General features: G+C 44.1%; 1 long non-coding RNA gene across 2 annotated transcripts in view; it reads left to right on the plus strand.

The window, feature by feature from the left end:
* Nucleotides 1–12,517, plus strand: part of LOC143975570 (uncharacterized) — a 74,108-nt gene extending 61,591 nt beyond the window's left edge. For both annotated transcript variants that reach the window (XR_013272397.1, XR_013272396.1), the window contains exon 2: nucleotides 11,928–12,517. This is a non-coding gene — a long non-coding RNA (uncharacterized LOC143975570). The remainder of the gene's footprint in view (nucleotides 1–11,927) is intronic.
* The last annotated feature ends 1,404 nt before the right edge of the window (nucleotides 12,518–13,921 follow it).

Consider the following 13,921-nt stretch of genomic DNA (forward strand, 5'->3'; position numbering starts at 1 on the left):
AGTTTGATCAGAAATCCCGCCAGCAAAGGTCCAATGAGAGCTTTTTGTCAGATATTCCGATCATGTGTATGCTCCATCGGACTTTTGCTGGCAGAATTTCCGCCAGCAAAAGACTGAGAGCAGGTTCTCTATTTTTCCGTCGGAAAAAGTTCAGATCAAAAATTCCGATCGTCTGTAGCAATTCTGACGCGCAAAATTGCTACGCATGCTCAAATTTTTTTTTACGCATGCTCAGAAGCATTGAACTTCATTTTCTCGGCTCCTCGTAGTGTTGTACATCACCACGTTCTTGACGGTCGAAAGTGAACTTTTGTGTGACCGTGTGTATGCAAGCCAAGCTTAAGCGGAATTCCGTCGGAAAAACCATCCAAGATTTTTCAGACGAAAACTCTGATCCTGTGTACGGGGCATTACAATTAAAAAGAGCAGGAAGAAATCTGAAGAGGGTGCAGTAAGTCAAGCACGAGTATGAATGCTAGTGTTTAAAATCTGTATTTTGAAAATGTTATTAAAAATTAATTATAAAACTTTTTGTCTCTTATATTGTGTTAAATTCTATGGCTGGCACCACAAGATTTTCCTCCCTTCATAACCGGGCCATTTTTTGCTATACGGCACTGAGTTACTTTAATTGACAATTGCGCGGTCATGCGATGCTGTACCCAAACAAAAATGTGCGTCCTTTTTTTCCCCCACAAATAGACCTTTCTTTTGGTGATATTTGATAAGCGATATAAACAAAAAAAAGCCTGACAATTTTGAAAAAAAAAACAATATTTTTTACTTTCTGCTATAACATATCCAATAACAAAAATTAAAAAATCGAATTCCTTTATCAATTTAGGCCAATATGAATTCTGCTACATATTTTTTAGTAAAAAAAAAATCCCAATAAGTGATATTGATTGGTTTGCGCAAACGTTAGAGCATATACAAACTATGGGATATATTTTTTTTTCTTTACTAGTAAAAGTGACTTATAGTGGGACTAAGATATTGCAGTCGGGACACTAACTGACACTTTTTGGGGACTAGTGACACTAATACAGTGATCGGTGTTAAAAATATGCACTGTCGCTGTACTAATAACACTGTCTGGGAATTGGTTAACATCAGGGAAATAGGAGAAATAAGCAGTTTGGCGGCAACCTCATTGGTGTACTCCCTACTAATCTCCTATTGTAGAACTTCACTCAACTGAGCTCCCAGTCTTTCACTAGACTTCCTGATCAACTTGTCACTGGATCCCCTAAGTTCTTCCAATCTTCTCACTCAGTATCTTCCTCAAGCGTCACCCCGTGTCCCTGCTTGGTCCCTAGCTTGGCACTCGCAGATATACCTCAAGCGTCACCCCACTGGCCTGCTTGGTCCCTGGCTTGGCACAGAATAATTCTCTGCAAGCATCACCTATACTGGCTGGGTCCCTGGCTTGGCCCTTGCTGAAGTTTTCGAACTTCTTCACCATCCCTGGCTGGTGAGAATACTGCTCTTTTACTTGCTTCAGCTACTCACAGTGGTCCCCGGTAATAAGGTGGATGGCCCCTTAGTGGCAACAGGTTCTCTGGCCGCCAGAACTAATACTTATGGTTGGATTGCAAGCCCACAGTCCCAACCCTATGTTGCTCTCCTGCTTCTGGATAGGCCCTCAGACAACCTAGCAGTCAGAGGTCCCCGGGATAGGCCTCAGGCTTCCGGCATAGCAGCCTGGGGCAGCACAACACGTGTCCATGCAGACAGCCGTCCTGGTGGCACAGAACTCCCAATCACATGACTCCACCCAAATAAATAGGCTTTCCCAGCAGGCCAAGGGATCCAAGAAAATCCCTGCCCATTGGCTGAGACACCCTATTAATTACTAATCTGTCCTTGCATGCCCTTGTCTTGCCACCTAGTGACAGAAGAGAGAAGTGCAGCAATTCCTGAGTTAGGGCGAAATCAATTGATCTTCTAACAATCAGCCAAGGCAACTACCGCCTATCAACTAAATTAGATAGCATCCTTGCCTAAACATCAGGATGCTACACAAGAAATCATTGATGTTTACCCAAGTACAGCCTTGTACAGCAATTTGCTTCGAGGTGTGGCTGTACGCACCAGCTGCAGATCCAGGGACACAGAAAACATTAGGATTTTTATACTAGAGCATATTTGCGCATATTTAGTTATACTTTGACCCCCCAATGTGCTTGAGCCCTGTAACTATACCAAATCGAGTGATGCCTAGGAGGCAAGATTCACTGAGCATGAGCACTATCCATTTTCTAAAAAGAAAGCAAGCAGAAGCTGTTTACTTTCAGATTCTTTTTGTCTGCTTAAAACTTTGGGTGGGTCCACAGGAGAAGAGAAGTGAATTAGTGCCACATCACATGAGAGATCCTGTCACTGCTGACAACTTGCCAGGATCGTTAACAAACCAGTTTCTATTTTTTAAGTCTCCCCATGGCTAGTGAAACCAGCTCCCTTGCTGCTATTTTGCTAAGAGGTTTCAGCAGTGTTCCAGGCCAGTGAGGGAGCATTGCCATAGAGGTATGCAGAGGTCTTTCCTGGAAGATTCAGAGGCTGATGTGGCGACATCAGCTTTACTGCTCCAACTCATTCAACTGAAGGGAAACATTTCAGCTTGAAGTATTGAGCTCTGTTAACAACAGCCATTTTTTAGCAAAGCAGGTAAGGCTAGCCCCATTTTACTGGTTAAAAATATATTTATATATTCTATTTATATAAAAAATTCAAATTACATTTTTTCAGTTCTATTCCTAATAAATATATTCTCTTAAATGTTAATGAAGCTTTTTTGATCTACAGCTCCTTGAAAAAGCATTCATACCCCTTGAAATGTGTCATGTTACAACCAAAAACGTAAATGTATTTTACGTGGATTTTATGTAATAGACCAACACAAAGTGGCACATAATTGTGAAGTAAAAGGAGAATGATAAATGTTTTTTTTTAAATGTTTTACAAATAAATATGTGAAAAGTGTGCTTTGTAGAACCACCTTTCACTGCAATTACAGTTGCAAGTCTTTTTGGGGATGTCTCTACCAGTTTTGCACATCTAGAGAGGGACATTTTTGCCCATTCTTCTTTGCAAAATAGCTCAGTCTCTGTCAGATTGGACGGAGAGCGTCTGTGAACAGCAATTTTCAAGTCTTGCCACAGATTGTCAATTGGATTTAGGTCTAGACTTTGACTGGGCCATTCTAACACATGAATGTACTTTGATGTAAACCATTCCATTGTAGCTCTGGCTGTATGTTTAGGATCGTTGTCCTGCTGGAAGGTGAACCTCCGCCCCAGTCTCAAGTCTTTTGCAAACCCTAATGCCGTGTACACACGATCGGACTATCCGACGGACTTAGTCCGGCGGACAATCCACCAGACTTTTCAGCCGAGGTCCGCTGGACTTTCCGAACGAGCAGACTTACCCACACACAGACTAAAGTCCATTCATTTTGAGCGTGACTTCAGGTACGATGGGACTAGAGAAGGAAGTCAGTGTCGCCACTTCCATCCGCAAGATTAACACCTTGCGAGCCAGGCCGCCTGGTATGGTTTTAAGGGTAAACCATACGCCAAAAAACGGCGCGGGGTCCCCTAAAGTCCATACCAGACCCTTATCCGAGCACGCAGCCCGGCCTGTCAGGAAACGGGGTGGGGACGAATGAGCGCCCCCCCTCCTGAACCGTACCAGGCCGCATGCCCTCAACATGGGGGGGTGAGTGCTTTAGGGAAGAGGGGCGCCCTGCGGCCCCCCACCCCAAAGCACCTTGTCCCCATGTTGATGAGGACAAGGGCCTCTTCTCGACAACCAACCCTGGCCATTGGTTGTCGGGGTCTGCGGGCAGGGGGCTTATCAGAATCTGGGAGCCCCCTTTAATAAGGGGGCCCCCGGATCCTGGCCCCCCACCCTGTGTGAATGAGTTTGGGGTACATCGTACTCCTACCCATAAACCTGAGAGAAAAAGTGTCAATTAAAAAACACACTACACAGGTTTTTAAAGTAGTTTATTAGGCAGCTCCGGGGGTCTTCTTCTGACTCTGGGGGTCTTCTTCCGACTTCGGGGGTTCTTCTTCTGACTTCTCCAAGCTTTCTGGTTCTTCTCGCTGGGCTCCTCCGCTATCTTCTGCTCTTTTGCCACTCTTTTGCTAGCGGATGAGCCTGGCTTTCTCCTTCGTCATCATCGTCGCAATCACCATCGCCGTCACCATCTTCTTCTTCCTTCTTCTGTTCATCCCCACAACATGGTGCTGTCACCACCATGCTTCACGGTGGGGATGGTGTGTTCAGGGCGATGAGCAGTGTTAGTTTTCCGCTACACATAGTGTTTCGCTTTTAGGCCAAAAAGTACAATTTTGGGCTCAGCTAATCAGAGTACCTTCTTTCACATGTTTGCTGTGTCCCCCACATGGCTTCTTGCAAAATGAGCTTACTATGCCTTTCTTTTAACAATGGTGTTCTTCTTGCCACTCTCCCATAAAGGCCAGATTTGTGGAGTTCACAACTAATAAATAGTTGTCCAGTGGAGAGATTCTCCCATCTGAGCTGTCGATCTCTGTAGCTTCTACAGAGTTACCATAGGCCTCTTGGCTGCTTCTCTGATTCATGCTCTCCTTGCCCCACCTGTCAGTTTAGGTGGACAGCCATTTCTTGGTAGGTTTGGATTTGTGCCATACTCTTTCCATTTTCCGAAGACGGATTGAACAGTGCTCCGTGAGATGTTCAAAGCTTCTTTGACATTCATGATGCTGTTTGTTCACTAAGGTTTTCTAACAAACCTCTGAGGGCTTCATAGAACAGTTGTATTTATACTGAGATTAAATTACACACAGGTGACTATTTACTATTTAGGGGACTTCTGAATGTAATTGGTTCCACTAGATTTTAGTTAGGGGTATCAGAGTAAAGGGGGCTGAATACAAAGGCATGCCATACTTCTCAGATATTTATTTGTAAGAAATTCTGAAAATCATTTATCATTTTCCTTCCACTTCACAATTATGTGTTACTTTGTGTCGGTCCATCACATAAAATCCCAATAAAATACACATACCTGTTTAGGTTGTAACATGACAAAAATATGGAAAATTTCAAGGGGTATGAATACCTTTTCAAGTTACCGTATGCCCTTGGGAGCATCAGTTGAGGCCCTATTTAACCTTTGTATTCTGTGGACTCTTTCAAACTTAACCACTTCAATACCGGGCACTTTCACCCCTTTCCTGCCCAGGCCAATTTTCAGCTTTCAGCGCTGTAACATCTTGAATGACAATTGTGTGGTCATGCAACACTGTACCCAAATTAAATTTTAAATATTTGATATTTTTTTCCACATAAATAGAGCTTTCTTTTGGTGGTATTTGATCACCTCTGCGGTTTTTATTTTTTGCGCTATGAACGAAATAAGACCAACAATTTTGAAAAAAACTATATTTTTTACATTTTGCTATAATAAATATCCAAAATGTATTTAAAAAAAAAAAATGTTTTCCTCAGTTTAGGCTGATATGTCTACATATTTTGGTAAAAAAAAATTGCAATAAGTGTATATTGATTGGTTTGGGCAGAAGTTTAGCGCCTACTAAATAGGTTATTGATTTATGGCATTTTTATTATTATTTTTTATTCTTACTAGTAATGGCGGTGATCTGCAATTTTTATCGTGACTGCGACATTGCGGCCGACAGATTGGACACTTGACAATTTTTTGAAACCATTGACATTTATACAGTGATCAGTGCTATAAATAGCCACTGATTACTTTATAAATGTCACTGGTAGGGAAGGGGTTAACACTAGGGGGAGCTCAAGGGGTTAAATGTGTTCCCTGACTTTGTGTTCGAACTGTGGGAGGATGGGACTGACTGGGGGAGGACGCCAATCGGTGATCCTATATAGTAGGAACACATGATTTGTCTCCTCTCCCTTGACAGGACGTGTATCTGTGTGTTTACACACACACAGATCCACATTCTCGCTCTGTCACGAGTGATCACGGGTGCCTGGCAGACATCGCGGCCGACAGGCATGCGCACAGCTTCTTGGTGACACGGCGCCTCCCTTATGCCGGTGGTAAGCCAAGGACGTCATATGATGCCCACCTTGGATGGGAGAGCCAACTTGCGGAGGACTATGGGCAGGATGAGAAGTGGTTAATAGGGGATGATAATTATTTTTTCAATATTTTATTGAGCGTTTCCTTGACCATGATTTCTAAATCATTATATTTAATAGTCTTAGGAAGGCCCCTAATCCTTAAGTTATTTAGCCTACTTCAACTTTCTTGGTCTTCAAGCCTATATCGGATGTTCCTTATTTCTAGCCATTCCCACTCAGCTGTTTCCCGCAGTTCCAAGATTGCGCTCTTATGTTCATTTAGATGTTCAAATCTTCGGTTTCCTCTACCCTTAGTATAAAAAATTTTATATCCATTCTTGTAGCACTCAATTCTCTTTTGATCATACATTCCAAGTGAGACATCATTTCTGCTAGGTCTTGCATTGTAAGGAGTGATTGAGAACTCTCAGATTCCTTTTCCGTTATCAGCTGTTGTTGAGTTTTTTTTAAAACTTCCATCACTTCCGTCACTCTAATTGATCTTAGACTGTGTTACCTGGGATTTATTTGTCCTTAAAGTTTCTTCTGACGGGACTTCAACCCCCATTTCTACCCCTTCTTCTCCCATATGAGTTCTCTTTTTTTGTTTGCTCCACTGGAGGTGAGGTTATTGCATTTTCACTCTCCACTACTTAGTCCACCTTATCCTGGATCAAATATGATTTCATGGAGTTGTGGTTTACACCTTCTGCTTGGGTTGTTTTAGTGCCTTTTCTCTCCATTGCTCCTTCAGGCAAGATATACAACCACCTCAAGGAAGCAGCATGATTGTCTTAGTGTCCAAATGCCTAATGTAGCCTATTGGATCGGAGAGTAGAGTCAAATCGCCAAGGCATCAAATGTCCACTGGACGGAGATCGGAGGAAGGAGCTGGTAAATATGATCACTGACTGTCCATTCATAACTGAGCATCATAAACTGTTTATGATGCTTCAGTTTATGGATGGGGAGGAGCCTCTGTCTCCTGTCCATCTCCAGTGTAGCTGAGGCTACAGAGAAAGGGACTGGGGAATCTCTTTCCTCAGTCTCTTTCCCTGTCTCAAGGGGGAAATATCAAGGGTTTGTTTAGAAAAATAAAAACAAAAAAAATAAAATAAATATTTAACAGTTAAATTGTAAAAAAAAAAAAAAAAAAAAACTGAAACAGTCCACCCCCTCCCCCCCCCCCCAAAAAAAAGAAAGCATTGTAAGAAAAAAAATAACAGAAAAATAGAAATTGTAAAAAAGAATTTAAAAAGAAATCAATTGTAAAAAAATATTTTTTTAAATTATAATAAAATAAAAACTACTGACACTGCTGCATATTAGTGCCCCTGTCACATGACATTAGTATCAGTAGTCGGTATCGGCGCATGCTTGTACTCGGTCTCAAAAAAGTGGTATCGGTGCAACCCTAGTTTTGACCAGACATACAGTATTTAATTTAAAATTAAAACGTGTTCAATTTGGTCCTCCTAGAAAGGGCCATCCTCGCGGAGCACTGTCTTTATTCTAGACCAGGGTTCTCCAAACTTTCTAAACAAAGGGTCAATTTACTGTCCTTCAGTCTTTAGGGGGGCCAGATTGTGACCACTGGGAGTAGATAATGTTCTGGTGGCAGTGAACAATGCCTTATTTTTGGCATTAGAGAAAAAGTGCTACATTGTTGGAGTTATTTAGACTGTACATCGTTTAAATATTACAAAGAATATAACAGAATAGGAAACACATAAAAAAATACTTCAAATATTGTATATTAATAGTAAAAAGGTCAGGTCTGAGCATGTAGGCCCTTTACAAAATAATCTGGAGTGGGTGACTGGGGACAAAGAGAAGGCAGATTTATTAAATACTTTCTTCAGCTCTGTGTATACAAAGGAGCATGGGGGGGGGGGGGGGGGGGCTAATGTCCATAATGGGGGTAGTAGTGACACAGCCACAAATGATCCACAATAGCTCAAAAGTGATATGGTCCAGAAATATTTAGACAGACTAAAGGTGGATAAAGCACCTGGACCAGTTGGCATCCACCCATGGATCCTAAAATAATTGAGCTCTGTAATTTCAAAGCCATTGTTTCTTATTTTTAGGGGCTCTTTAGTGACTGTAATACTAACACTGGATTGGCGTACGCCCAGTGTGGTGCTTATATTTAAAAAGTTACAAAGTAACTATAGATCTGTTCGTTTAACAGTGGTATATTTAGCTAACATCCCCTATGTTCCTCTATACACCACAATAGTAATATGAGGACTGAGAAGATTTCCGTTAGTTGAACTAACAAAAGTGTACCCATTCTAGAGCTGGTAACAGTGGGGATAGTCAATATAATTTGAAAGAACTGTTTTTGTGGGTAAGAGGCATAGGGGAGGAGTATGGATGGTAAAAAAAAAAAAAAAAAGTGAGAAGTATGTGTAGGTGAGGGAGAGGAATGTGGAGGGTATAACAGTGGGCACTATGTACAGGAGAGGCATGTGGAGGGTATGGCAGTGAGCACTATGTACAGGAGAGGAGTGTGGATTGTATGATGGGGGCAATTTGTACAGGAGAGGAGTGTGGAGAGAAAGACAGTTGGCTGCATGTACAAGAGAGGAGTGCTGAGGGTATGACAGTTGGCAGTATGTACAGGAGAGAATTGTGGAGGGTATGACAGCTGCCACTATGTACAGTAGAGGAGTTTATGAAAGTGGTCAATGTGTACAGGAGAGGAGTGTGATGGGTATGACAGTGGGCAGTATGTACAGGAGAAGGGTGTGGAGGGTATGACTGTAGGCAGTATGTACAGGAGAGGAGTGTGGAGGGTATGATAGTGGGCAGTATGTAGAGGAGAGGAATGTGCAGAGTATGACAGTGAGCAGTATGTACAGGGGAGGAATATGGAGGGTATGACAGTGAGCAGTATGTAGAGGAGTGTGGAGGGTATGACAGTAGGCAGTATGTACAGGAGAGGAATGTGGAGGGTATGACAGTGAGCAGTATGTACAGGAGAGGAGTGTGAAGGATATGACAGTGTTCAGTATTGTCAGGGCTGAGCTCAGCCCTTCCTTCTCTGAGCTGGCTGCTCAGCTGTCGGCTAATGTCCAGCTCCTATCTCTCCACTGTTACTCAGCTGTTTATGATATCCTGCTCATCAGTCCTGCCTACCTGAGCCGTCCAGCCCAGAGGATCTCTGCCTTCGCCTTGCTCAATATCACAGAGATTATCTTCTGTGTTCCTGTTTAAAGACTTGCTTGGCTGACATCCCTCCTGGCTCCAGATCCTGTTTGCTGTTTCACTACATTGATCCCTGACTTCTGGCTTGGCTGACTATCCATTTCCATTACTGGACTTTGGCTATGCTTTGACTATATCTGTTCTTTTTACTTTTATTATTAAACAAGTGTGATTTAACTGTACTTCTGTCTCGGTCTGATTTCATGGTTTCTGACTAGTATGTACAAGATAGGAGTGTGGAGGGTATGAGAGCGGGCACTATGTATAGGAGAGGAGGGTGGACTGTATGACAGCGGGCAGTATGTACAGGAGAGGAGTGTGGAGGGTATGACAGCAGGTACTATGTATAGGAGAGGAGTGTGGAGGGTATGACAGCGGGTAGTATGTACAGGAGAGGAGAGAGGAGTACGGGGGGGGGGTATGATGGGGCAGTATGTACAGGAGAGGAGTGTGGAGGTTATGACAGTGGGCAGTGTGTACAGGAGAAGAGTGTGGAGGGTATGACAGTGGGCAGTGTGTACAGGAGAAGAGTGCGGAGGGTATCACAGTGGGTGGTATGTACAGGAGAGGAGTGTGGACGGGATGACAGCTGGAACTATGTACAGTAGAGGAGTGTGGAGAGAATGACAGCCGACACTATGTACAGTAGATGAAAGTGCAGTTTACAGTTTATGAAAGTGGGTACAGTTTATGAAAGTGGTATGTACAGGAGAGGAGTGTGGGGGGATGACAAAGGGTAGTATGTACAGGAGAGGAATGTGGAGGGTATGACAGTGAGCAGAATGTACAGGTGAGGAGTGTGGAGGGTATGACAGCTGCCACTATGTACAGGAGAGGCTTGTGGGGGTATGACGGGGGCACTATGTATAGCAGAGAAGTGTGGAGGATATAACAGTGAGCAGTATGTACATGAGAGGACTGTGGAGGATATGACAGCAGGGACTATGTACAGGTGAGGCGGATGAAGGAATCTGGGAAGGAAAAATGTAAATGTTTGTGGAAGGATGTTTAGGGACTGCGTGGTGGTTAAGCGGGCCATACATGGATTGAAATTAAGCCAATAGAGCAGAGACCAGCCATAGTTGATCTATGTATAGGCTAGCTGGTTGTACACAAGTCAGTTTATTAATCAACTTGTGTACAACCAGCCTGTCATGTTTTTTCCAAAACAATCAGTGCTACCAGCTATAGTTAACAACACTGATCATTATATTCTGTAGGTACGGAAGGCTTCCCACTGGCAGAACACAATAACACTCAGGGTGTGATTTCCCCATCCACAGATCAGCAGATGAGAGGGTGTTTGGGGACAGGCTAGTGAAAGAGAGGTCTTTCAGCAGAGGGGTGTGAGGTGGTCATGGAGGGATATTAATCAGTGGGTGGGGGGAGTAACTTGGAGTGATATCTTTTGGAGTAGGGTCTGTCATCTGCAGGCTGGGAAATGGTCACCTGTGAAATAAGTTGAAGGGAGGTGGCTAACATGGGAAGTGGCTTGGGAGTGACCTGGTTGGTGAGGAGTGTGAAATGGATGATGTGTTACAAGTTTCTCTCACATTACTACCCTCTGAAAAGTTATCTGTGTTTGATTGCTTTTCAACAAGTGGTATAGCAGCAGCTGACAGGCATTCATGAGGTGCTACTGTCGCCTCCTTATTTATTTTATTTTTTTACATTGCTGAATGGCTAATTGCCAGCTCCTATCTCTCCACAGTTACTCAGCTATTTATGGTGCTACTGCGAGCGAGTTTGGCTTGCAGTTGCAGAGTGGCCCCATTGAAATCAATAGGCGAGTTTGACAGGCGGTGCTACCTGTCAAACTCTGCATGCTCAAAACTGTCCATTGAGCTCAGTGTCTCTGACAAGAAATCAGGAGAGGCACTGTGAGCTCATCCTCTCATGCTATCCTGGGCCCATACACACCTAGCCTAGTCACTTAACAATGTATTTTGTCAGCTCCATTGTAGTGCTTACCCTAAACACCCCCTAAAATGTGTACAAATGTTATTGTTGTCCTTAAATTCATGCATAGTGCAAGAGGCTTTTTCTTGGGTGCCAAGACTCGTTTGGAACCCTCCCACCCCCCCAACCACTAAGTCAACCGATACCAATACTCTATCTGCTGACTTTGCCAAACCCATACACACTATATACCTACCTCTTTTGTGGTTAGATTTATGGATGAATTCACCAAAGCATGTAGTGCAAGTGCCTGCCTGAATACTTTCAAATGGTACGGTTTCAAGCTTTCTTATCCTATTATCTAGATAGGGAATTGCAGAATGTAAAAATGTGCTTCAATTTGGACAGTGTGTATTCATATTTTTGGATTATGACACTTCTTACCTGTCCAGTGGGCTGCCAATAGTGTAAGTAAGGAGGGGATGGCCAAAGTAACACACATTAATTATGCATTCATCTCTCAATGAAGTGGAGAAGGTTACCTGTCCAAAGCATCTCCCCCCACCCTAACATTTTTACAATGGGCCATCAGAGGGGGTGAGGAATCTGATAAGTGGACCTTATCAGATACTTTTGACTTTAAATACTCATTTAAATAAATGTTATACTTATGTTGGCCAAGAATGTTTGTGTCTAATCTGCTTCCTTCCAACCCACAGGAATGGCAGACTGTGGCCTCCCAATTTGGCCAGCAGTGGGACATTCCCAACTGCGGTGGTACGATAGATGGGAAACACATCCGGATTGTCCCACCTCCCAACTTGGGGTCGTACTACTACAACTACAAGGGATACAGTACTATTGTGTTTGTCAGGAAGGGCATTCCAGCACCCAAGATGGCTGCCGAAGAAGACGACCTGTTACCTCTGTCAGGGCTGGCTTAGCCCTAATTTCCAGCTCTCTTCTCTTTCCACAGTTACCAGCTGTTCCTGATGATGCTCGTCTGACGTGCTATTTAAAGCCTTCCAGCTCACTCTTTCCTTTGCATTCACGTTGGTCACATCACAAGGAACCATCTCCTGCTGTTTGTTTCAAGACTGGCTTGCTGACATTCCTCCTGGCTTCTTATCCTGCTTGCAGTTGCTCTCCTTGGATCCCTGACTTCTGGACTGGCTGATTACCCAATCTGGTTTATAAACTTAGGACTGGCTGACTACCCGATCTGGCTACTGGACTCTGGCTATGCTTGACTACGCTTTTTTCTATTTACCTTTTCTTTTTATTAATAAACAACTGTGATTTGATTGTACTTCTGTCTCAGTCTGTTTCTTGGTTCCTGACAACCTCTTCATGTCAGGAAGGGCATGCCAGCACCCAAGATGGCTGCAGAAGAAGATGACCTGTTACCTCTGCCCCTGTCAGGATGCCATTGGTGCGCACGCACCATATGACAGCTTTTGCCGCCCAAACAGGCTATTTAAATTCAGCCAGTTTCCAGACACAGTGCTGTCTGCTCTACAGCGTTCCCTGTGTAACCTGCCATTACTTACCTGCCTTCTGTTCCTGTTGTGACCCGGCTTGCTTCCTGATGTTCCTGTTTCCTGCCTGCATCCGACCTCGGCTGGTCCCCTACTCCGCACCTGCCTGCTCCTTCTGCCACTCCGCTACCAGCCTGTTGACGACCCGGCCTGTAATCTGATTCCGCTTCTGCTTCAGCCCCTGTTCCTGACATTCCCGTTGTGTATGACCCGGCCTGCCTGTACCTGCATTCTCTTCAGCCTTGAGGGTGCCACCATTCCTTCTGCTGCATCTGCACTCCTGCCTGTGGGGACCGGTTGTCTACTTGTTCCAGCTACCTGCCTACCACTGCTCTGGGATTCCTACAGACACCTCTACAGCCCGGCCGAGTGCTCCGATACAGCTCCAGGTTCAGCGATCCCGCCAGGCACTCGTGCGACTCTGCATCTCGGTGCTTCCTGTCAGCTCTATCAGGGGCTCCAAGTCAGAGTTGTAAAAGAGGCCGTCCTCTGCATATCATGCTCCATCACCAGGTATGTGACAGGTACGTGACAGTGTTGTTGGCGGTGGTGTCGGCGACTTATGAGCTTCTGTATCTGGACATGGGGAAGAATGGTCTCCAGAATGGCAGCTTGGGACTGCCTCCCAACATTTGTCTTTGTGGCGGATGAGGCTTTTGTGCTGAGGGAACATTTGATGAGGCCATTCCCAATGAGAACCCTGACCCCAGACCAGAAGGTTTTTGATTACCGGCTGGCCTGTGCCAGAAGAGTAGTGGAAAATGCCTTTGGCATAATGGCCAGCCAGTTCCATCTTTTTCTAACGGCCATAAATATGGCCGAATACAAACTGAACCATATCATTTTACGCTGCTGCAATTTACATAATTTTATGCGTAAAAATGCAGCCATCTATCTGGCCTCAGTTGTGACTGAGGCCGGCTCACCAGAAGAAATAAGGATGGCACTTGAAGCTGGACGTTCTGGCTTGCCCCCATACCCCCCCCCCACCAAAAGCACCACGAAGTACGGAAAAGCTACCTTTAGTATTTCATGGGTAGGGAGGCAATTGATTTGCCAGAAAATCTGTAAGCTATTTCTAATCCATTTTTTGTGAAAACTAAACTCATATTTCATTTGATTTAGGCTGCTTTCACACTGGGGCGGTATTCAGGCGTTACAGCGCTAAAAATAGC

This window comes from Lithobates pipiens, unplaced genomic scaffold (assembly GCF_037356315.1).
Source record: "Lithobates pipiens isolate NorthernLeopardFrog02 unplaced genomic scaffold, aLitPip1_a1.2 Scaffold_13, whole genome shotgun sequence".
NCBI lineage: Eukaryota > Metazoa > Chordata > Amphibia > Anura > Ranidae > Lithobates > Lithobates pipiens.